Source organism: Passer domesticus, chromosome 4, assembly GCF_036417665.1.
Source record: "Passer domesticus isolate bPasDom1 chromosome 4, bPasDom1.hap1, whole genome shotgun sequence".
NCBI classification, from domain to species: Eukaryota; Metazoa; Chordata; class Aves; order Passeriformes; family Passeridae; genus Passer; species Passer domesticus.
Window position 1 is genome coordinate 48,517,349 of NC_087477.1, and position 23,306 is coordinate 48,540,654.

A 23,306-nucleotide genomic window follows, 5' to 3' on the forward strand; every position below is an offset into this window, starting at 1 on the left:
CTGGGTAAAATTGCACTTGCATGAAGAGACAACTGATGTAGGTAGATCGCATGAATTTAGGCAGTATTATTGTGGCATTTCTAAAATTAAGACACCAGCTTTTATATTTTCTAAGTATCCTCTGGAGCATGAAAGTTCTAAAAGGTTTTCCCATATTGCTCAAAATATTTGGAAGAGTTTGCTTTGCTCTTAGCCATAATAGTTTGAAAGTTTGGACTCAGGAAAGTAAGGGTGATTTCAAGTAGAATCAGATACGTATGGTAGGAACCCCACCATTCCTTGGCATCCTTTGGTTATAATTAAACATTTTTCAGTTCTGTCACAGATTCTCTTCATCTAAATGCATACAATTTTTATTAATGTTGAAATGCATGATACTATTATAAACACACAGAACATATGTATAGACCCTTAAATATTTAACTATCCCTGTATTGTACTATGCCAAGAATTCAGAATATGCTCGTTAGGTGTTCTAAATTCCCCTTTTGCACAGACAAGGTGCTGAATCTGAGATTTGATACTAATAGGAAATAAACAGGAAAGCCTGTGACAGGAAAGAAACTGAGTTTATTTGAAAATCAACTCAAACCACACCCTAGTTCCTTCTGCAAGAGGGATTCTCCCAGTCCTTCCTCCTTCTGTGACCTGGGGAGAGAAAACTTATAACAGAAATTTATTAAGTTCTTCATTTGTATTCTCGTAGTCTCAGTATTGGCCACATGTAATGGTGTTTCTTTGTCTAGAGACACTGATTAAAAAAGGACACTGTGTGAAACTACAGCACTAAAGCCGATAAACATAGTATGAGCTTGGAAATTATGCAGTTTCTTTAAGGTTGCATGTTTGAGTGTGATGCCTAAATTGTTCACAGTAGGAAATGTAGCAATTTATTTTGTTACTTTAGAAATACCATATATGCATAGAGAAAAGATTGAATTACTCTGAAATATGCACGGAGTGCTTTCCTGAGTGTGGTTTTGGCACATGATATAGGAAGCAAGTATAACACTACTGTTCTCCTGTTCCTGTATCCTGGTGAAGTAAATATAAAGCTTTTATAGGTACAAAGTGCCTCAGGAGTTTACAAAATAATCAGAGTTTACAAAATCAAGCTTCAGAAAGTTAAACATATGCACTTACAAATAGAGTTTACAGAGTTATGGATAGTAGTATCTGTGTAAATACAGACTTTTTCACCTCTTTCAGTTTCATTTCCATACAGAGTGTACACAATCAAGCATAATTGATAACTTGATAGTTGCACACATAGTGGCCTGTTAAATTTGCTGGTATCATTTAGCTTTCTCATAAACATGAGGGTTTTTGTGAAAGTAATTAATGAAAGGGAGATTACATTTTAGAATCTTAGCTGGTGAAGAGATAAGAAAAAGAGCTGTAAGATAAATATGTCAATATCATTTCTGAAGCAGAGTAAAAAATCTCGACTCTAGCAATGTCAACAAAAACATGTTTCTCTTCAGATTTAATTTCCATGAGAAACTATGTTAAATTAAAACCTTCCAGTGCAGTGTCCTTCCATTTTTTGCATTTTTACTACCTAGAGATCAAACAGTTTGACACAGCAAAAATTCTAGTGAGTTAAGACGAAATGCTGATTGGTTTGTTGGCTGGTGGCCGGGGGAATGTTATGACCAAGTAATTATGTGTTCTGGACAGATGTATTAACCAGGCTTCGGGCTGGAGCCACTGCATATTATTTTAGTCATAAGACTAGGGGAACTGAATCATTTTCAAAGAGCTGGCTGGCTGACACTGCCTTAGTGATGCCTGTTCCAATGATTCTTTGGCAACAACTTCCAACGCTGCACTTATGACACAGTAAACAAAAACTACATTAAAGGTTTGTTTTTTAATCATAGAGAAGTTGAACATTTCCACTGAGCTATTTTGCTATTTATCAAGAAGAACTGAAGGTTATTGTACAGCTTCCATCCTTGTTTCCCTTACCAAAGAAGGGGAGCTGCTTAGCAAAATTGTTTTAGATCTGGTGATAGTAAAAATACTACAGAATTCAAGGTTTTTATCAATTCATTGAGTTCTTATCTCTAAACCTGCTGTGTCATGTTTGTTTATTCACTCACTTTTTGACGTAATAATTTTTTTTTAATTGACTGACAAGTAAAATGAAGGGGGCTTTCATTGTCAGCCTCAAGGTAAGAGATGGTGAGATTTCTTCTGTTCTGGTAAGTAACAACATTGTTTTGCAAGATTCTGAAATATCATATTGAGAGGTGAAGAAAGAATTTGGAAGGGAAAAGAAATCTATATTAAATGCAGTCTTTGCTAAAAAAATGTAATTTTTACATACAAAACCAGCATAATGTGTGTATATGTTAATATTTAGAATCTTCTAAAAGTGATACTTAGTAAGATTTGTCACTTGATAAGCACTGAGGCCTTTAAGTTTTGAAGAAAAGTTGCTTTATTAATTTTTCAGCCACTTGGTTTTTGCAACTACTTTGTAAATGCACATTGTCAATGTGCAATTAATTTGCAAATGCACATTGTACAAGGGTTATTTTTTTGGGCTGGGGGTATTCTGTGTTTTTCATAGTTCTAATCCGACTGGTTCTTTCCCAAGGACACAACATAGAACAAGAGCAGCCCTTCATAATGAAGCAGGAAAGAGTCTGTTGTTTTGATTTCCCTCTGCAGTGATGGATTATGAATGTAAACTGTTATGTAAGGTCATTTTGAACATTGCCCTGGAGGCAGTATGTCAAGAGAAGCATAGCAAACAAGTCAAAGATTCTCTTTCTTGGAACTGCACTGGATTTAAATGAGAAAGGCTCTTTGCTGCCCTCTGATTCTAAGGGCACATTTTGTGACTGGAAAAATATAGATCTGCACCTAGAGCCCTGGCAGCTGGTTATAGGAGGCTTGAGAGGAAGGTTTATTTTTAGGTCTCTTACTTGCTGGTTGGACTGTGGTAAATGGCAGACTCTGTGCTCCAGGTTCACCTTCTGTAAAGCACAGGTGATAAAGTGTTGGGGCTGACGACAGCTACTGTAGTGCTGAATGTCTGAGGCTTGTGGGGTTTTTTGGTTTGGAGGATGCTATGGATAAATGAATAGCAAAAAACACAAGGGAAAGAGTGTGTTATGGTAAAATGTAAAACTCTCCTTTCAGAATTGTGCAGGGGTAAATTATCCTTGCTCCTGGTGATTCATGGTATCTTTTGATGTGCTTGTTGGAGTCCCTTATAATTTGCACACCCCAGTCAATTATGAAGGACCAATTTGGCCTGCAAATTTGTCTTCCACCCAACTCCTGTTGGCAAAAGAGGGCTTTTTCTGCAAACTTCCTTTCCGTATACTTCAGCTGCCAAAATTCCAGAGTCAGTTTGCTAAAACAGTGAACAAGAGAAAAGTGAGATCCTGTTAAAGTATTTGTTCTCTTTTTTTCACCAGGTTAGCACAGTGTTTCAGAAAAGCATAACATTTTTTTCTGAAAGAGGAAAACAAAAGGAAAGATACAGCAATCTGGCACCTGTACAAACACATATTTTATTGTTTCTTGTTTTAAATTATTTTTATAAACTGAAATTGTTGCTAGTGAAACACTGAGCATTGCCAATTTCTATATATATTTTTGGCTTGATAGAAACTTAGAAGACAAAGATATTTCCCTAACACAAACCCATTGAAGGGAGACTCAAAGGATGTCTTCTGTTTCATTGTCTGATCATCAGTGAACAGGGTCACTGCTCTGATTTGAATCTTTTTTGTCCTGGGAAGCTTTGAAAGAAAGTAGATCTTTTTTTCCTTTTCAGAACCATGACATGGAATCAGAAAAGAAAATGCTTAATTTTCTACAGAAGTCTTCACACTCTTCATGTTTGTGTGTGTCCATGTATGTGCATCTGCCTGGGTGTGTGCATAAATGATTCAGATAACCTGAAAGCCATTCAGTGGAATGACAGACAAGATTTAAAGCCTAAAGTGGCCTCTATAAATTTGTTCCAAACTCCCAAGAGAAAGTCTGAAATGTCTTCAAGACCTGTTTTCTTCAACAGGCCGAACCCAAAACACCCTAATCTGATAGAAGACCCTCCTTTTGCATTTGACTGGTTTGGAATGGGCCCAATGGATCCAACAAGTTGATGTAATGAGAAGCTAAGGGATTGCATATGCATAAATAAAACCCTGCCATCAAAATTATGTTAATTTAAATCCCCAGAATGTATATGAGTGCTCAACAGTTATTTATTAATTCCTTATCCTCCAGGATGAGCTTAGATTGTGAGCTGAGTCCCTGGCAGATTTATGCAAGTTTCTTCTTTTCCTTAGTTGGAAAAATCTGTGGTGGGAATTTTTTGTTGTTGTTGGTGTTTCTGTGGATTCTTTTTGCGAGTTTGACTTTTTTGTTTGGTTGGTTTTGGGTTTTTTTTTTTGTTTTTTGGGTTTTTTTTTAAGAGTGAAAATAAACCAAATCCTTCTGGTTTAACAATGATTTATTTTCTTGTAGTTACATACGAGATGTTAAGACTAAAATGTACAGCCTAGACCCTGGAGTCTCATGAGGCAAATATGTTAATGGCTATAGATTGAAATAGCTATTATCTCATTTACTCTGGGAACAAGCTATGAGAGCTAAAAAATTAACAGTGTAATGAATAAATATACTCTAAACAAGACTAAAAGTTGTTTTCTAAAGATGAAAAGTGGAAGATCATGAGATTTCAGGCTGGCACTTTTTAATAAATTGTGCTGACAATTGTGTCAGGCTGCTATAATCCTTAGACTACACTATACATACTCCTACAAATTTCTGTAAATGGAAATAAACAATGGTTCTCAGGGGGACTGGCTTAGCTTACAAAAAGCAAAGTAACTCACTGACAGTACAAGTGAAGACTATCTTTTTTCCTTCAGTTGATTTCTTCGAAGTGTTTGTATACTACTAAATCTATGCAAAAAACTGAAATGTAATCTCCATTGAATATATGGGTATGCACAGAGAAATGGGATGGATAAATGCCTTCAAGCAATAGGACCAGAAATCCATGATTTTTGTGATTTTGAATGGTAAATGATCAACTAATATAATCCTAGGAGATGAGAACCAACAATGTATTTAGTGAGCATTTACCAAGAAGTGACATCTCATTGCTCCTTTGGTATTTGGATACCAATGGAAGGCAGGAACTGCTACCTTGAAAGAAACTAAATCCTGCTCATCTGCAGGTTGGTGACATCTTTCCTCCTTTAATCACAGCAGCTCTTGAATCCTGATTAGCATGTAAATTTAGTTTTAAAAGTTTACTAGTGCAGCATTCACTAGTGCCCTTAAAAGCCAAAGCACAAAGAATTTTCATCTTGTGCACAACGTGGAGCTGATGCCAAGTGCCACCTCTGCTTCCCCCACTGTGTTCCCCAGCTGTAACACCCAGCTTAGCCTGGTGCTGGGATGCTACCTTGCTTTTCAGTGATTTGATTAAGTGTGGGATTTAGAGGCAGATTTGCTTAGCCCTGTTATCTTACAAGCTAGATTTTTTTTTTTTTTTTTTTACTGGCAAGGCTCCTGATACAGACACGTTACGGATACAAAGGAAAGCAGAGTATGAATGAAGATTTTTGTTTTGGTTTTGAAAGAAAGAAAAAAAATACGTGTTCTGGTGCTTACTGGGTTAGGGATGAGGATGTTTACAGGATAATTTGAGTGGGGACTAAAACAAAAGGAACATTTTCATCCTTTCTGATTAATAGGTGTTTGTACAGCACCATGAAGATGAGAGGCAAGTTAAGTGTTATTAATTAATATTCTTTCAAGATATTTGTAAGATAATTATAATATTTATGTATTTATGACAACAAAAATATTTCAATATCAAAGCGAATTATCCCAGAAAAAATGCCAAGCTTTTGATCTGCTTATACATCACATCACTGCAAACCTTTTCCTTTCAACCTAGAGTTACATTCAAAAGCAGAAAGATATACAGCTGATGTTTCGAACTGAACGACACTACGATAAACTAGGGTTTCTCTAGAAGATAAAATACATCATAAATCGGTGTAACACTTACCTCATTTTAAATATTACTGTCTCCTTTTATCAGGTAACACTATATAACCTCCCTTTACCTCCTTTCTTCCCATATTTTATTTGGTATATTAATTCTGAACAATGATCACAAGCAGAATTTTTTTTAATTAAAATCAAATATATGGCCTTAGAGGCTTAGGTTATCTGATAAAAATATTTTAATTAAAAAGATACCAATTCTTTTGGCTCCCTGATGAATTGATAATAATTGAAATGTACAGTGTTAATTTTAATCTGCAGTCAGTTGTTTAAAAAAATTATTCTTACCCTTTTCCAAAGTCAAAAATAAATAAGTAAAAAAGAAATTCCTTAAGGGGAAGAGGAACCTCTCCCGATAGGCTCTTTATTGCAGATTGTCAAAGAATCACCCCATATTGGACAGAGCTTATTACATTTACTTATAAAGTTATTTTATTTTATTTTTCTAAGGGTAAAGAAATGTTTGTCTGACTAAACTGAGTTGTTTCTACTTTCATGGCACTCTACCTCTAGAGAAGCTTTATATCTCTCACAAATGTACTTTCTTTACAAAATGCTGACTCTGTCATGATCATTGGGAAATGTATTTCACTAAAGCAAGGCTTCACACCTGGGTCTTGCCTGGAGGAGTGTGCATGAACAAGGACAGATTTCAAATGAAAAATTGTTTTTATGCTGGGAACACGGCTGTTGTGCAGCAGTCCTGCAATGCCCCGTTAGAGAAATGTGCAAATAGCATTCTCACACTTCAAGAAAAATATCAAGATCATGAAAAAAAAAAAAGAAAGGAAATGTCCACTTCTTATAGTTTTATTTATTTATACTGCAAACCACTATCAGAACAAGTTATCATTTCAGGTATTTTTAAGAAATTCTGGATCAAACTTTTACAGGAAAGTCAATTTTAGTATGCACTTTTTAAGACGGACCAGAAGTTTAGGAATGGCTAGTTGTTATTTTAAAGGGATACCAATTGTAACATGAATTTGAAAGCTGATACTGAAGCAAAGTATAGGTCTGAGTGACAGCTACCATATAAGAGCTTTATATAAGAAAAGTTGAAAATGCCAGGTACAGTGCATAAGTCACTAAGAAGTTTTATTTTTTCCTTTAGAGATTGTAGGACTTAATTAGATATTAATTCCAGGTGGGATGTTGCCTGGAATTCTTTCATTTATAATGATTGATTTTTAAGATCTAATCTGTTTTTATAAATCATTGGATGAGCATGGCTTCATTTAAGAGTGATTTAATTCTATTGTGACTGTTCTGACCTTAAATAACATGCAAACCTGGGATAGTAAGTAAAATACTTTTCTAAGTATTTTCTAAGTAAATAAAAAGCATAAATTATATTTTCACAGAAATCTGAAGTTTATTTTCTAAGTTTGGCAGTGGTTATGCAAAAATCAACTAACTACAATCAAAATCCACTACATTCAAATAAATGATCATGTTTTGGTTTGTGTTTGTAATGTATCAGCTAACACGTGATAACACGTTAAAATAAAACAAAATTAATAAAATGTTTGGAAGCAGAGCCAATCTGTGTGTGCTATTGAATAATATATAAGAGTAAAAGGTGTTACTGTGCTACCCACAGAAAAATAGCATCACCTATACACGGGAGCAGACCAACTACACTGAAATCATGTGTGCAAGTGTTAGGATTTGGAGGGCTACTCCGGGCCTTCAGTGTGCCCTCTGCCTAACCAAGCACCTTAGCTAGGCAATTCAATAAGTATTGCAGTTTTCAAATGTGCAGGACACTTCCACTACCATTACTGGGAGCTGTTGGCCAGACTGCAACTGGGGGCTAAATAAGATTCTGAGAGTTCAAGCACAGGCATATACCTCTGATGATTTTGTTCAGCAGCCTTAACTTTTAAAATTTCTTCATCTATTCACGGTTGATTACTGTTATTCTTTCCAAATATTCCTGTTTCCAAAGATTATTCATGTGAGTTCTGTAAATGGTGCCTAAAAATTTTCATGTGTATCAGTTTTCACTTTGCACGTTTTGCTGTGATCCTGGAGTAGAGAAAGGAGAAAGATTTATTTGTGCGTACCATTTCTTATTTTATATGATATCTCAGTGAGAAATTAATGAGTTTTAATATTATTTGTATTTTTTTAATATTTTCTGAACGTGTAAATGTGTTCAAGTATGAGAGAAGAGGGAACTTGAGGTGGTAGATCAATGAAATCAGAAACCAAAATTGTAGAAACAGGTAGGTAACTGATTTTAATTGCCTGACGTTAAACTAAAAAATATTGATGGTGTTGGTGGTGTTGTTTTATCATCATGTAATGTTATAACTTGACACTTTTGCCTTTCTTATATCTACCTAATTACAATTATGTAACCATAATAACAGAATTAAGGAGGCATTCAGGACAGATATTTAAAATCAAGACTAATTCTTGGTGAGAAGTAATCTTTCTTTAAGGTAAAATGCATTTGTTATGGACTCCATAAAAAGTATATTCATTTGGTGTTTTTTAGTCCCTTTTAGCTCTGCTGTAGGAAAAAATAAATCAGGATCAGCGTAGAAATCTTATTTTCACTAGGTGAGTGGCATAGTTTAGAAACAGGTTAGTGGCAACAGATATACAGTGACTTTTACTTGCCTTTCATCTCATGTCTATAGTGTTTACTCCATAAAACAACTTCAACAGACAATATCAAGAGGTTTGAGCTGCTTAAATGTTATGTCAGTCAGTCTGCTTTTCTTGAGTATAGCTTAAACCAACATATTTCTTCTCTCCTCTGTCTGGAATTTTTTTTCCAGTTTGAAGGATCAGTCTTTTATTACCTCCCTTCACAGAAGGGCAACATTTGTTTCTTTATTTTTGTATATGAATTTACTACAACAGATAACAGGATATTGCAGTCTTTGTGATGATTTAGAAGCAAGGGGGGGTTCTTTCTTTTTCCTTTTTTTTACGTGCTGTTTCTTTACCTCCTTTGCTTTTGGTTTAGCTCATGTTGGATTGACCTGCACATGTGCTGTAGACAGTCCTCTGGCTTGCATACATACACACACATGTGGTGCCTGTACCAAGAGGATCCACCACGAGATCTGCATGCACTCCTGCAATTAAAACTGCTCTCATTTAAAAATAGGGTTTATTGACATGTGTCACTACAGTCAAACAAAAGAAAAGAAAAAAACAACCTCAAATTCAGCGTTTCCTGAGAGAGGAATGCTCAAAAGCAATGCTGATATCTGGGGGAGAGGTCTGTTTTTGTGACTGCTTTTCACTTCCCGTTTCTCTACAGGAGGAATCCCAGTACTGTGTGGGGTAGTCTTTCAGCTTTGAAAAACACACACAGCCTGCACAGACCGCACCCCGAATACGTGCTCGTTGCATATTTTGGTGATAATCAATACGTGTTGTTAAGATACTTTTTGGTTTTCTGATAAAGAAGGAGAAATAATTGTACAGGTCACAGAAAAACAGAAATTTCTAAAAAACTATATATTCACCAGTTAAAATAGCAGTTGAATAGTCTGCTAAAGGAGAGCATTGAACAGTTTATACGAAATTTCAGAAAATAATTTTATTGTTTTGAAAAATAAGTATTAAAAAATTCAGAAGAAAATCGTATGAATTCTTTTGAGATAACATTTATAATTTTGATTACATGTAGAGCAAAAATGCAAACTCAGTGAGTTTTGCCTGTGTTCAAATTTTGTTCAGAAATTAATTGTACTAATAAAATAGGTTTTGTCTTAAGAAGGAGTAAAGAAAAACCTTTTATTGCCACAAAATTTTACACCAAGCTTTGCATTTTATAAACTGCTATAGTTTTTTATATAATTTTACTTTGTCATCAGAAAAAAAATCCACTTCTAGCTGTGCTTTACTGCTAAAGGCATGAAAATCTGTTAAAAAGTTAAATTTACTGTTAAATGTATTAGAGAAGTGAAATGTTAAAACACTGCATTGGTATGTTGGAAGCATTTAATTTTGATGGGCATGATGTATAGCTAGGGAAGTAAATGTACTCAAATTATGCTGTCTTTGAAAGACTAGGTAATTTAAAAGTAGATTATCCAATGAGACCGAAGTAGTAGTTGTCAAATTTTCAGGAAGTAATTAAACAAGCAGAGGGTCTCTCTTTTTTACTGGCTGTTTCTGGGTTGCATAGAGATTATGAAGAGAGACAAGAAAAATGACAGAGCAGGCTAAACAGCACATCAAACTCCCCTTGAAGAAAGCTTTTTTTTTTTTTCCCTTAGTGGCTTTCTGAATAAGCTAGGTAATGTTTTATGGTACTTTTGTTGCAGGTATCTGGTAAAATGTGCCCTTTGGAAAAGCAAGAGACACTACAGGCAACTTCCTTTTTTTTAATACCTCTTAATGAAATCTGTGTTACTCCAAAGGACTTCTTGCCTATATGTGGTTTGTTTCTTTCTTTTTAAAGATTTTTGTTTAGATTGCAGTTCTTCTGGTTGACTGCCATCTGACGCTCTGCCTTTTCTTTCCAAAAGTAGGGCTACAATTGCTTGTCCAGGTGCTGTTGGCGCTGCCCAAACTTTCACAGAGCACCTCAGTCCTTCTCTGGCATACACAGCCTCACTTTTTCTCTGTTTTTTCCAGTTTGCATGCTGCAATGTGAAGTAGCTGCCCCTGGGTTTCTCAGCAACATAACATCAGGCAATGAGCTGGGGTCTCAGTTTGGCTAACAAATGTCAGTGCCTGCCTCTCAGAGCAGAAAGCAAGTATCCAGAGTGGGGATGAAGTTAGATGATAAACACAACCCTCTGGCCAGTGTAAACATGGAGGGCAGGGCTGTGCCTTTTTATTTTGCAAAGTCCTATGTAACCATTTCAGGAATCAGCCCTCCAGTAGCTAGGTAGTAAGCGCTGTATCAAATCAAGAGATTTTCCGACTTCAGGGAGATGAGAACAATGAGTGTCCAGCCATTAAAATGGCTTTCGTGATAACTCTCAAATCCCTCTTTCTCTGCGTATTTCAGTAGGGCAGAAGCAAGAAGAGAAATCACAATGGTACCAGCTTAGAGGGTGAGGTAGCAGATCAGATTACCTTGAGAAATCAGCAGTAAACTCCACTCCTGACTTTTCAGGAAACCGCCTGCAGTGTCCCGTGCCCAGATTTGTCATTGCACCACACAGAGCAGTAAGGGACCACCTGGGGCTGATCTAAGGGACCTAAGGCAACTCTGATTGGCCTCCCAGAAAAACAGGATTTTGGATAGCCAGACTGACACTACAATTAGTGTAGCCACCAATGCACCAGTATTATTACAAGTACCAGTACAATTACAAGTAGCCACTTCTCCCTCGACTTCTTCTTAGGCATAAAATTTCCGTGAATGTTCTGTTGACCTTGCCCTTTTCAGTTGCCCAAAGAGCTAATTCTGACCCACAGCAGCACATGCTTCAGCCACTCTCTTGCCTAGGACTAGTGTGGAAACGTTCCATATTGACAATAGAGCCTCAAAAGGCCTTCTTCACCTTCCTCCCCTTCTTTTTCTTGCCCTTTCATGTGACAGACCAATGCAAGATTTCTCTCTAAGACATGCGGATTTATATCTGTTTACCTTACCTATTCACTGCTTTAAACTGTGGGATGTAGACCACTGATTAATGTTGCTAACTACTGAAAAACTGCTGCTGTGCTCCCTGAAGAGGACTGGAAGTCACCAATGGGATCTTTTGTAGGCTATAGCTGTCTGTGCATCAAATAGTCTGATAACATTTCCATAACTAAACTTATAAATTAACTAAAAATTAAATCCACACTTTAATTTTAGAAGTGGGAATATGAGAAATTTAGTAAGAAGAATATTTTAAAAATTTTTAAACAGTCACCTTAAATATTTTTGGTTTCAGATTTCATGAGAAAGGAGACATCTGTTTTAATACTAAATTTCCTTCTTTAATTATTATCTTATCAGCTTCGGATTTCTACATGAAAACTGCATTTTCCAAGGACTAATTCTGGTAGTTGGAAAATTAAGATGATAGGAAATTATGACAGTAGATGAAGGTGACAGTTATTTTTCTGAAGACTTTCTACAGTCACAGTTGTAATGGCCTAGAGTAAACAGAGGCAGTTGCACCATCTGATTAGCAGAGTAGGCATGGCTCTAGATAGCCCTGATGACACTAAACAGGCCTTTTTCAGCCCAGATATGCACCTGCACATCAAGAATATTCCACACCAGTTGTGAAAGACACTTCTGACTGCGTCCACAATGTGCAAGGGAGGTATCAGAAAAAGTACTGATATTGGTTAGAAATATGCATACGTGTACATTTAGTTTCAGGATCCGATAACACATTGCTTTTTTTCTTTTACTGAAACAGCTGAATGGAAGAGGTTGTACTGTCTTTGGCATTACCAGCCTTATGCTTTTATGGAAATGATGCTGGAAGCATTGCCCAGGAAGAGGCTGACTTGTGAAGAGGCTGAATTGTTGCAAACAAGTTTGGGACTGATGGGGAAGGCTCCCCTTGATACCAGGGAGAGGGGTACCTGAAAGGTCACGTTTGAAAAAAGAAATGTTTGAGAGTTGTGGTAGTAACAATGCAAACTGCAGATCATCAGTATATTTTTATGTGGAAAACACTAAGAGATAGAAAATTGGAGCTGTAAAACACAGCTGTTACTGTGGGTGAATGAGGGATTAACAGGAGTAAGATTGATATGCATGTGTTTACACAAAAGTACATGTCCTGAGCATACTTTGGTATTATGCACTCCCTAAAGTTAAAGAGCTAAATTCTTCAAACAAGTGCATTGTGAATAAATTCACATTTCTAAGGAAAGGGTTTGATCATATTCATTATTTACATTTGGGGAATTATTCGGCATTGATTATAAATGCAGGGAGAAAACTTGTGGTTGTAGGTGAGACACCAAAAAGTCTTGAGGTTTTGTTTTTTTTCCAGTCAATTATTACATTAGGTTGGCTTGACAAAGCTTCACCTTTGTCCACAAATAATTAAATATAACTGGTTTTGGAGACCCTGTTTGATCCTTTGGCTTCTATGCAGGGAAGCCAAGGCACCTCATTTAAAGAGAAAAACTCCAGAAGTGCTATATCTTTTCACCAGGTTTGTTTGCACTTTTCCAGTTTCGTTGCCCGTTTGTCCCTGGTGCTGCAGGAGCATCCCGTTCCCGCTCCTCCCCAGCGGCGAAGGCTGACTCGCTCCGTGCCTCGGGACAGCTCTCCGCGCCGCCCAGCCTTTCGCCCCAGTTACCGGGCTTCTCCTAACATTTTTTCTCTGTCTGTCTCTCTTTGGATGGGGGAGACGGCCGGGCGAAAGGAAATCTGCCGCGGGCAGGACCAAGGGGAGCCCCTGAGCTCCCCCCGCTTTCCCCGTGCTCTGGCTTTCCTCTCCCTGAAGCCATGTGTACACAAAGGGCTCGCTTCTGCCTTTCAATTAGGTAACCGAGATTTATTTACTTTTACTCTTTCTCCCGTCCCTACACGTATTTGGTGTCTGTAGCTCCTGTCAGCTTTGGGATTGGGTATTTTGATTTCCCCCCCCACCCCCTCCTCTCTATGAAGTTTTTTTGGTTTTTTTTTTTTTTTTTTTTTTTTTTTTTTTTTTTTTTTTTTTTTTTTGCATTTCCCCGGAGGCAGATTTAAATCAAATGCCTGTGTGAGGGAGGACTCCATCCAGCCTTACTCCTACACCCAGCAGGCAGACGCGTCCCGACCACCCCGTCGCTCCGGCCGGGCGCCTGACCCTCGGCTCGGCACTGCGGGGGCTCCCGCGGCTGCGGGGCTGAGCGAGGAGCCCCGGCTGGCTGGGAGGGGCTCAGCCTCAGTACATACCCTCAGGGGGAAAAGCCACCAGCAAAAAAACCCCAACAGCAGAAAACACACCAAACCCACCAGGGCTGCAGAAGGAGGGTTTCCCCGTGTTTAAGGAGCTGAGGCGGGGTTGTCTGACCCGAAATGCCGGGGACAGCGCTTGGCACCGGCGGGTCCTGCGGGGCTTTCCCGGAGCGCCTTATATGGCGGGGGCGGGGGGGCCCGGCCCGGCTGCGAGGCCGAGCCCCGGCCCGGGGAGCGTGTGCGAGGCCGAGCCCCGGGGTACAGGCGCTTTGTGTCCAGCTAGGGGACACACCGAGCCGACGAGACGGGATCTCTGAGGAGACCCCGTTCCGCCAGAAGGAAGCACCATAGCAACCTTCCCGGCCACGAAAGGTAAATGCGATTTGGTCTCTGTTGTGGTGTTGTTGTTTGGAACTTTTTGTTTGTTTGGACTGGTGGTTTGTTTTGTTGTGGGAGTTTTCCTGTGTGTGATTAAAAAAAAAAAAAAAAGAAAAGAAAAGAAAAAAAAAGAGTATGTTTTTTCATTCTCTCTCTCTTTTTCCCTCCTCTCGTCGTTTTCTGAACCGTACGGACCTGCCGTGGGGAGGCAGCCCTTGGCATCCCGGGGAGCGCCGCCGCCCTGTCCCCGCGGGCGGGGGAACAGCCGGGACGCCGAGTGCCCGAGCCGCTCGCCGGGGCCCCTCCGCCTGCCGTCCTCCTCCGGCTCGGCTCTGCCCGGCCCCGGGATCCCTTTGCTGCCGGCCCCGCGGGCACTCCGCGTCCGCTCCGAAGCTCCATGCGCGACTTCGTGCATAAATGAAGGGGAGGAAAGTGGAGGAATTTTCTGTTGGCGTTGAAGCGGGGAAGAAGAAAAGCCGCGAGCTCGGTCACCTGCTCTGCGTCCTGCCCGGAGGAGAGCGCGGCCCGGCCGGGGCCTGCGGGAGCTTTTATTGCCCATAAATAGTAGCGGGGGAGCGGCCGGTAATGCGATCAGGAAGGGAGGCATTAGGCAGAGCGGCGCGCAGGCACCGCGCTCCTACAGGCGCGCTCTCTAAAGACGCTTCGAGGCGAGTGGCAGTAAAGGTTTTATTGGTAACTGAGAAGCGCCTCGCAGCCGCAGGTTTGGCATTAATGACCGCGTCGGCGGGTAGGAATTACACTGCCGGGCTGGCGGCGAGACCCGGCGGGCAAAGGGCGCTACGCGGTAGGAACAAGTATTTACTAAAGGAGTTAGTGCCAAATGAATGCCGGATTTCAGCCTTCGATCTCACGGCTAAATTTTTTAGTAACTATGAAAGCGGGCCAATAACGTTTATAGAGGAAAGAAAAATATTTGAAGTTGCAAACTTCTCTAATAGCTGAAAATTAACTTTTGACAACAAGGGGGATTTCTCCTTCTCATTGATTCAAAGAAACGTCTATACTTAAATTTTACCCTGAAAGATCTACTATTTTAAAAATAACAGCACTGCGCAGGGCAGTTTTCCAGATGTAGAAGAACCTTTAAAACCAAAACCGCAGCGTTGCCTGTGGGCAGACGTGTTTAAAGCCGGTGAGAGCAGAGCATCCACAATATTTATGTTAGGATTTTCGGGTATGCAAGGAGCACAGGAATGTTATTCTCTCCTGCAGATCCTGAAGTCCTTCCTACAAGATTTTCTTTTTGATCTGCTTGTTGTCAAGTAATTAGTAAAAGGAATTACCCACTCCGGCGCTGTGCCTTCAGGTACCAGAGGCATTAGGGCTGTAAACTTAGCATTTTCTGCATATCTCCGGCTCGCCTTCCTCCTCCATCAGCAGCGGTCTTTTCCGGGGGGTTAAATTTTAATTTAGTTCCTTGTAAGCTGTGAAGGGATGTGTTATGTCGCTGTCTCTGCCCATTTGAAGTGAATGGACAGGTTGCAGTGACTTTGCTGGCAAAATCGGATAGCGCGACCATCGGAGCGACTTCCATTGTCCTTGGGGAGATCTCCTCTTGTCTTTGAAAATATTTCACGCAAATTTCCCCAGGTGGAAAACTGTATTTTAATATACTCTGGAATGTTAAGGTTACTTTGGGGGGGGCACGGCATAGAGAGAAAGAGAGGAAAGCAAAGGCACTTGTAACTAATTACCTTTGAATTTTTGCCTTTTCCCGGACATCAATTTAATATCTAAATTTTATCCGTGCAAACGAAAACTGTAAATTCTGAGGTACGGATTTTTAAAGATACCTAAATGAACACAAAGTGTGACTGTGTTCATATGGATATAAACAGTTTTGTTAGAGTACTTTCATTGAAAAACAAGAGAAGCTGACGAAATGATTATCCCTTTATCAGATTAAAAGCCGTCTGTTATTTTTAAATGTTTAAATCCTTTCATCAGGAATATGGCTGTATTCCAAATGATGAAACAGAGAAATGTCACTTTTAACAGGAAAAAACAAACAAAAAAACAACAAAGCCAACAAAGAAATAAACTACTCCACCCCAAAAGATTTTTTCACTTTCCTACCTCCTAAATAACAACAACAACAACAAAAAAAAAAAAAAAAAAAAAAAAAAAAAAACCCAAATCCAAACAAACAAAAAAACACACCACCCCAAAGCGTCAGAGAATTTTTTGGTTTTATTTTGATTTCATTATTTAGTGCTGGAATTTAACAATTACAGGTTAGAAAACCTATCTGAAAACAGTAGGGCCACGTTGCAGCAAAGGTCTGGCCAGCATTAATCTAGTGTTTGGAAAATATTTGACAGTTGAGAGGGCTCCCCCTTTTCCTTCCGTTCCTTTAAAAGATATCCCTTTCAAAATGGAATCACAGCCCCTATCTCTGTTTCTCCAGATAGATTCCCTTCTCTCCCTCTCTTTCCCTTTGCATGAGGGGGTGAATTGAAAAATCATTTAATTATTTTCATTCTAATCGCCTTAATCCCCATTATACTAGGAGCAAATGATGATAATGGGATCCACATGGGAAGACCCCCGGATGGGGGTGTAGGGCAGGGATCCTCCCGGCCCTGGGCCTGGCAGGTGGAGACGGGCGGGGCGGGGCTCTAACATAAATAAAGCCTTGGACTAAGCCTTCTTAACCCGCGGGAAACTTGTCATCATTTCATTTTTGCTCCATGTGACGCGGCTGTGAAGTTACCCGGTTGTCACTCTGGGAGAACAGGGGACCCTCCTGAAACAGGAGAAGAAAAACCAAACCCCATCTCGCTGCCCCCCACGCCATCCCCCGCCTCCTCGGAGCCCAAGCGAGGACAAGCTGATCAATCTTCCCGGGTCGCCCCGGCAATCCCCGGGGGCCGCTCCGCCATCCGCGGCCGGCGACCGCGCAACCCGTCCGGCTGCGGGGCTCAGCTGCGGCCCGAGGAGGAGGACGAGGAGGAGGAAGGGCAGCTGGCCGGCGGCATTGGTTATAAGCACCGCCGTGCCAGCACTCCTATCCGAGACTGCAGGAATAGAGCCAACAGCGGGATCACCGGGCGCTGGGTTTTCTTCGGGCGTTTGCAGATCTGTACAAACACGGGGCCTGCCGGTTTTCATAAACAACTTTCAGGACACAGTCAATCAATCATGCTGGCAAGCAAGCAGACCAGGAGCCTAGGATATATACAAGGCATAAATATATACGTATAAACCCTGTCAATTTTGGAGTAGTTACAATTTTTTTTCTGTAAGCCTAAGGGAAACCGTATCTAGAAAGATTCTGACAAGTCAGGAAATCACAGTGGAAAAGTAGAAGGTATTGTTAGGAAGTTATGTTACATTGTAGGTTTTAATACCAGCAAGAGAAATATTGGAAAAGAGAAAGAAAAAAGTGTCTAAGCAAGTCGAAGATTTATAAAAAACATAAAATACTATGCTTACAGTCAGAGAGACAATTTCAAGAATATGTGGCTGAAAACATGAAATCTGACCACTTTAAAATACAATGCAATAGATATATCTGTAAAAGACATGAGTTTACCAGATTTTCTAGTCAGCAAAGTATTCTTTATGTTGCTGCCATTTCTAGTCTTAATTTGAAACATATTTTGTACCTAGGAATAGGTCCTTGCAAATGCACTGTGTTGTTTTGTTCTGTTTTTTTAAATGATCTTTTGATAATAAGAGCTCTGCACAGCATGGAGTTTGTGCTCTCTCCCTCACTGCATTTTTTTCTTGCTAAAGGACATGTGTGAACAAGGAACCCATAAAATGAAGGGTGCAACAGGTTCGAACATCCCAGTATTGCAGAAAGAATAGTTGCACATCAAGGTAGGAGAAAGATAATCAAGTTTCTGGATTTACAAGGGAAGGACATATTCTGTGCTGGTGTAAATTAGGAGTTCCACTGAAATAGATGACTGGTTGGTACTGCAGAAACTGAGTGTTATTTTCATGCTGCTATGATCCAAAACAGTGGCTCCTTCTTCTGCATAGTGAGCATTGAGGAAAGCCTGGGCAATGACGCTCAGAGAGCAGAAGCAGTGCTGTAGGAGAGAGCATCAAGAGAAGCTTTTACCAGCTGGTAAAACCTGCCAAACAAGCTTGTAAAATTGAGGATCAGAGTATTGGTTTTGCTCAGGAAAGACATTGTGACTTCATTGCCTCTATGGCACTATTGTCAGGAACAATTTTATTTTTTTGAAATTACTGCATTTGAGGTCTAAGTTTTCTCATCAAGAATAAACTTGGTATTTGGTCATTTCACTCTGTGGTTGTTATCTGTCAAAACAAATCCTATAAGGAGCCTAAGTCAAAAACTACTCATGTCAGGAGAATGGGTTTTGGTGATGACTTTCCAAGCTGACTGGGTTTTGGAGTTATAAATAGTTACAAAATTGTGTCACTGCCTTCTCAGAAACTCAATGTGTTTAAAGATGTGTACGGTCAGCAGAATAGGGATTGGGTTTACATCTAAGACCTTCACCTTTTAAGGACTTGGGTTTAAAATGGATGGGATCACTTACTTGTTTAAAGGCAGTTTCATTTTTATATAATAATTTATGCTTATCACCACGTAAGTGAATTCTTAATCATTCTTGTGGATCCAACATATTATTTTTCATAGCAATATATTATGGAGGCCTTTCAGCAAAACTTGCCTTGATTTGTGGCATGTAAGACTGATACAATGAGTGATAAATGTATTAACTGATAATCCCCAGTTAAAATACTATATGAAATAAATAGAAATGAAAGTAGACTCCGTAAATTCTTAATAATTTTGGTGTTATTTTAATGTTGTGGAAAAACTGTGAAAGCTCACACACTTTTTTTACCCTCAAAGATTCAGTTTGTTTTGTTGGGGCTTTTTTTGTATTCTGGGCTAAAATGTTCTTAATACTAATATAAACAATCTTGTCTGGAAATGAAGAAAGTGAAAAGGGAAGAAAGGGGGATAGAAATATACCATATGTATTGAAAGTATGAACACCCTTCCCCTTCTACACCATAATCTGGCTTCCTTCTGCCTCTGAGTATCCTTCTAAACTTTGTAATATGGCAAGAGACAAATGTCTTTCCAGAAGGTTTTACAATGCTACTGATGCACCAAAGGCTGTTTGTGAGAAGTGCCTGCCACAGCAGACAGGTTACCTCATCAGCCTACTGACACACAAATTCTCCTGTGCTCCACTATGTGGTACACCTATGTACTGAGGCCTGGCTACAATAATCACTGCTTGAGAAAATTATAGTTATAATCTAATACATATAGTTACATACTAAAATTGAGACACCTTTTCTTTTACACCAATATACTGCTGCACCTGTACAGGTGGGACTAATTTGTTTTACAGATCTCCTTTGCATCATGATCGTTGAATTTTACTAATTCTCTTTTCTCTGAGGTTAAATGCTTTTTGGCACTACTTGTATGAAGTAACAGTATTACTAGCACTACTTTCAGTAAGCATGAAGCCTCCAAAGTCTCAGCCTGCTTTTGGCTCCTCTTCTTTAATATGTCATCCAAGAAGATGTGAGAATACTGCTTTGTTCCAGTTGGTAACACAGTGACATCTATTACCTTTCACAGTGTGTTGACCATGGCTCTGTTAGGAGGTGAGTCATTAAAGATACTTCTAAACCTTTACTTCTTCCAATGCAATGATATCCTGAATCTCCTCTCTTGAGTTACCAATTTGCTTTTGACAGAGCTAGGGCAACAACTTTACTGGGGTGTAAATTGTTAGGTGGGTGTGGCAAGGAAAATGCAGATAACCTTCTCCAAGTATTTTCTCATATTCTGTATAAAATTCTTAGCTCAAATTTGTGGTGAACAACTTCTAAAGCAGACTAAAGGTCATTAATTAGCATGAAATTAATTAGCAAATGGTTTTGGAATGGATGGAAGCTATTGCCATAAAACTGTACACTTTGCAACATGGGCTTCCTTTTCTGTTGCTTTTGTATAATAGAGCTGTCTGTACTTAGAAAACACCGATACTCACTGAGACTACCTCTCATCTGCTATTTTCTCGTTTCTGTTATTTAACCACTGTGAAGAAATTACAGAGAACACTTTATATTTTAAAAATAATAAGATTAATAAGATTACATGCTATTTACTAATTTGGGGGGAAGAGGTATAGTTTGCAAAGAAAGACTGCTCTGTTTCCCTGTGGAGAGCTGTGGAGGGGCACAGATGCGTTGGGCAGGGCAGAAAAGCTGCTACGTTACTGCAGGAAAGAGGGAGGATGAGGTATGAATACATCTGGGACCCGGTGTCCTCTTAGAGAGACCATCAGTCTCACCTCTTCAAAACTTCCGTCTTGATCTACATTAAAACCAACAAATTTTAGCTTTAATGAAGTCTTATCACAGAAAATTTCCTTTGCTTTTTTCTGTTTTACTAATTTGAGTCTTTAGACTCAGGCTATACATCTTGATTTATGACTGACAATTTAACTTAATATTATTAAATATCACTAATTTAAAAGTAATTTTCAATACAGAGTCTTTATGATTTTAAATAAAATCTATCTTACATAGGAAGCCAGAATAATGTCTATGTTCCATTTAGATCTTCAGATTAGCCCTTTAAGTGCTGTGATTTTCAGTATATGTTATGCAGCACTACACACATTGTGAAGACTTAATACCAAGAAAAGGAGATCGTATTTTACTATTAAAAAGTTGAAAAAGAATTCAACAAAAGCTGATTACTAATCATGTAACTTCTGTATTTTATTACATACAGAAACTTTATTTACAGGGAAAAAAAGACTCAAGCATTTCTTACTGTATTTTTGCAGTGATAGATGAATGTTGAGTATTTACTTTATTTTTTTTTGCTATTCCATGGGAAAAAAACCCAAAAGAGTCAGCTTTTGCTAGTACAAATCAGAAATGGTACTGTCAGACTTCAGACAGTGTGGAATAACAGTAATAAATACTTTTATTGATATAAATTCCTAAGTGGAATATAGAAACAAGAAGTTACATTTAATGTGAAAAAGTACAGCATCTTGATGGTTACTAAGAAGCACGCTGAGAGATGCACTTCTTTAGCACTTGTAAAGAACTTCTGTGATTTCCTTGTTTGTTTTGTCATGCAGGTGATTAATGCTGCAGAAGGCAAGTAAACTCAAAAGTTCTCCAGTTATAAAAATATATTTCAGTTCTGTTGTGTTACATGAAATTATGACAATTAGCCTGAATTCTGGATATGAAGACAGGGAAACTGCAGTTGTGAAAATATTTTTTAACATCTAAAAACCAGCTAAGATAAAAGCAATGCAAAGAATACATGTGCCATCATGCCCCTTAAAGGAGTACATTCTGCCTAGTGCAGCAGAGCAGTACAAACTTTTTCACCACCTTCATCTCTGTGAAGCCTACAGGATTTTTTGCCTGCTGAGTTAATGGATAGAACTGGTGTATAAAGGGGTTCATAGGAGTGAATTCAAGGTCAGTTTTTTGATACAGCATTATGTGACTGCTGGACTTGCACAGCCCAGGCAGGCATGTTTTCTCAGAAGGGGAAGGCTGCTTTTGAAATTGAAAGAATCTTTTTGAGTATTTAATGTGTAAGAAAACACAACACTCAAGCTGTAGACCAACAGAACAAACTTCCACAAGGAAAACGAAATAAAATTGGAAATAATTTTCAGTATCAACCTTACATTTTAAAAGAATTACTCACTGTTTATGTTATGGTCATATATGAGAAGTATTGCAAACTTGTCAGTTTTGGCTGTCAGCATACACACTGATGCATCTGTCTCAAGTCCAACAGAACATTCCTTGCCACTCAGCAAGCTACTGGCATGCATAGCGCACAAAGGATGAGCTCCTCCTAACAGAATACAGTATGCAGATTGAGTAGATGGTCTTGCTCCAGAAAAACGTAGCTAAATAAGCTTTGAGACATATTTTTCCCTTTTAAAGTCTTTCTCTTCTGCACGGATTATAGGATTTTCCACAAGGTAAAAAAAATGGCTATGCCTGCTCTAAAAATTTAAGTTCACACTGGTATCCACTGTCAAAAACAGACTATTGAAATAACAAATGAGGTTCACTTCCTCAGAATGTGTAGATGTCCCAGCTTAGAGTTAAACTTTCAACAGCTGAAAGACAATACCATCGACACGTACCTGGCACTAGTTACTCGGGTTTATTTTTTCCTGGAAAGCAGTTTTGGGCGACAGAGTGGCGTCCGGGTTTCCCAGGTTGTTGTGCTGACAAACTGCAGTGGTGGTAAAGGCAGGGAGTCTGACAAAATCTCATTAATCATTTTAAATTAAATCCAACATTCCACTCCAACACTGCCAAGAAGAAAGCTAACTTTTACAAATGAATACTCTCTCTGAAAATAACTGGTATCCTGACCATATTGCTTTCACAAAACCATGCTTGATTTCTGTTAGGCACACATACACTATTCTTAAGCTTAAAAAACTCATTTTTTTCATTGCTGGGAATTAGAAAAGTGCTTTTTGCTTGTTTTCTCTATTAGGGTCTATGAGTGAACCACACAACTGAAAATTAAGAGCCTCTTTTTTCTTTCAATGAATTGAAGTTTTTTTTTTTCTTTTCTAATATTTCAAGTACAGAAAGTTTGTTTTTGCAAGTAAATGTCACATAAGAAATGGAAGTATTCCATTTAAATATTTTCTCTAATAATTCTCTATTCTATTTAAAATATTTTCCAAATATTCATATTTATATGAATAAGAAAGGAAAACTGCAAATTTACTAACATTAATATTAGTTAAAAAAACCTGAGGTGATAAAGAAGCAATGTGATCTCTTTTAGGTTTTTTACAGACACACTTCTGTAAAAACTCCTAGCTATTTGATTATGATTTAATCACACATGGCAAGTCTGAACTTTAAACATCTCATAAATAATATTAGATTATCACATAAAATTTTATCTTACTGAAATCAGTATTAAATGCAGAATATAAAAGTTTGTATTTCTCTTTCAAGGCAAAATGAAACCATAAAATGCCAATGGGAGACACAGGAATCTGTTCTT

At 38.6% G+C, this 23,306-nt stretch overlaps 1 long non-coding RNA gene across 1 annotated transcript; it reads left to right on the forward strand.

The window, feature by feature from the left end:
- The first annotated feature begins 14,137 nt into the window (after positions 1 to 14,137).
- Positions 14,138 to 19,026, forward strand: LOC135299169 (uncharacterized). The gene is made up of 2 exons (XR_010361212.1): positions 14,138 to 14,245; positions 18,011 to 19,026. It is a non-coding gene; the product is annotated as an uncharacterized LOC135299169 (long non-coding RNA).
- The last annotated feature ends 4,280 nt before the right edge of the window (positions 19,027 to 23,306 follow it).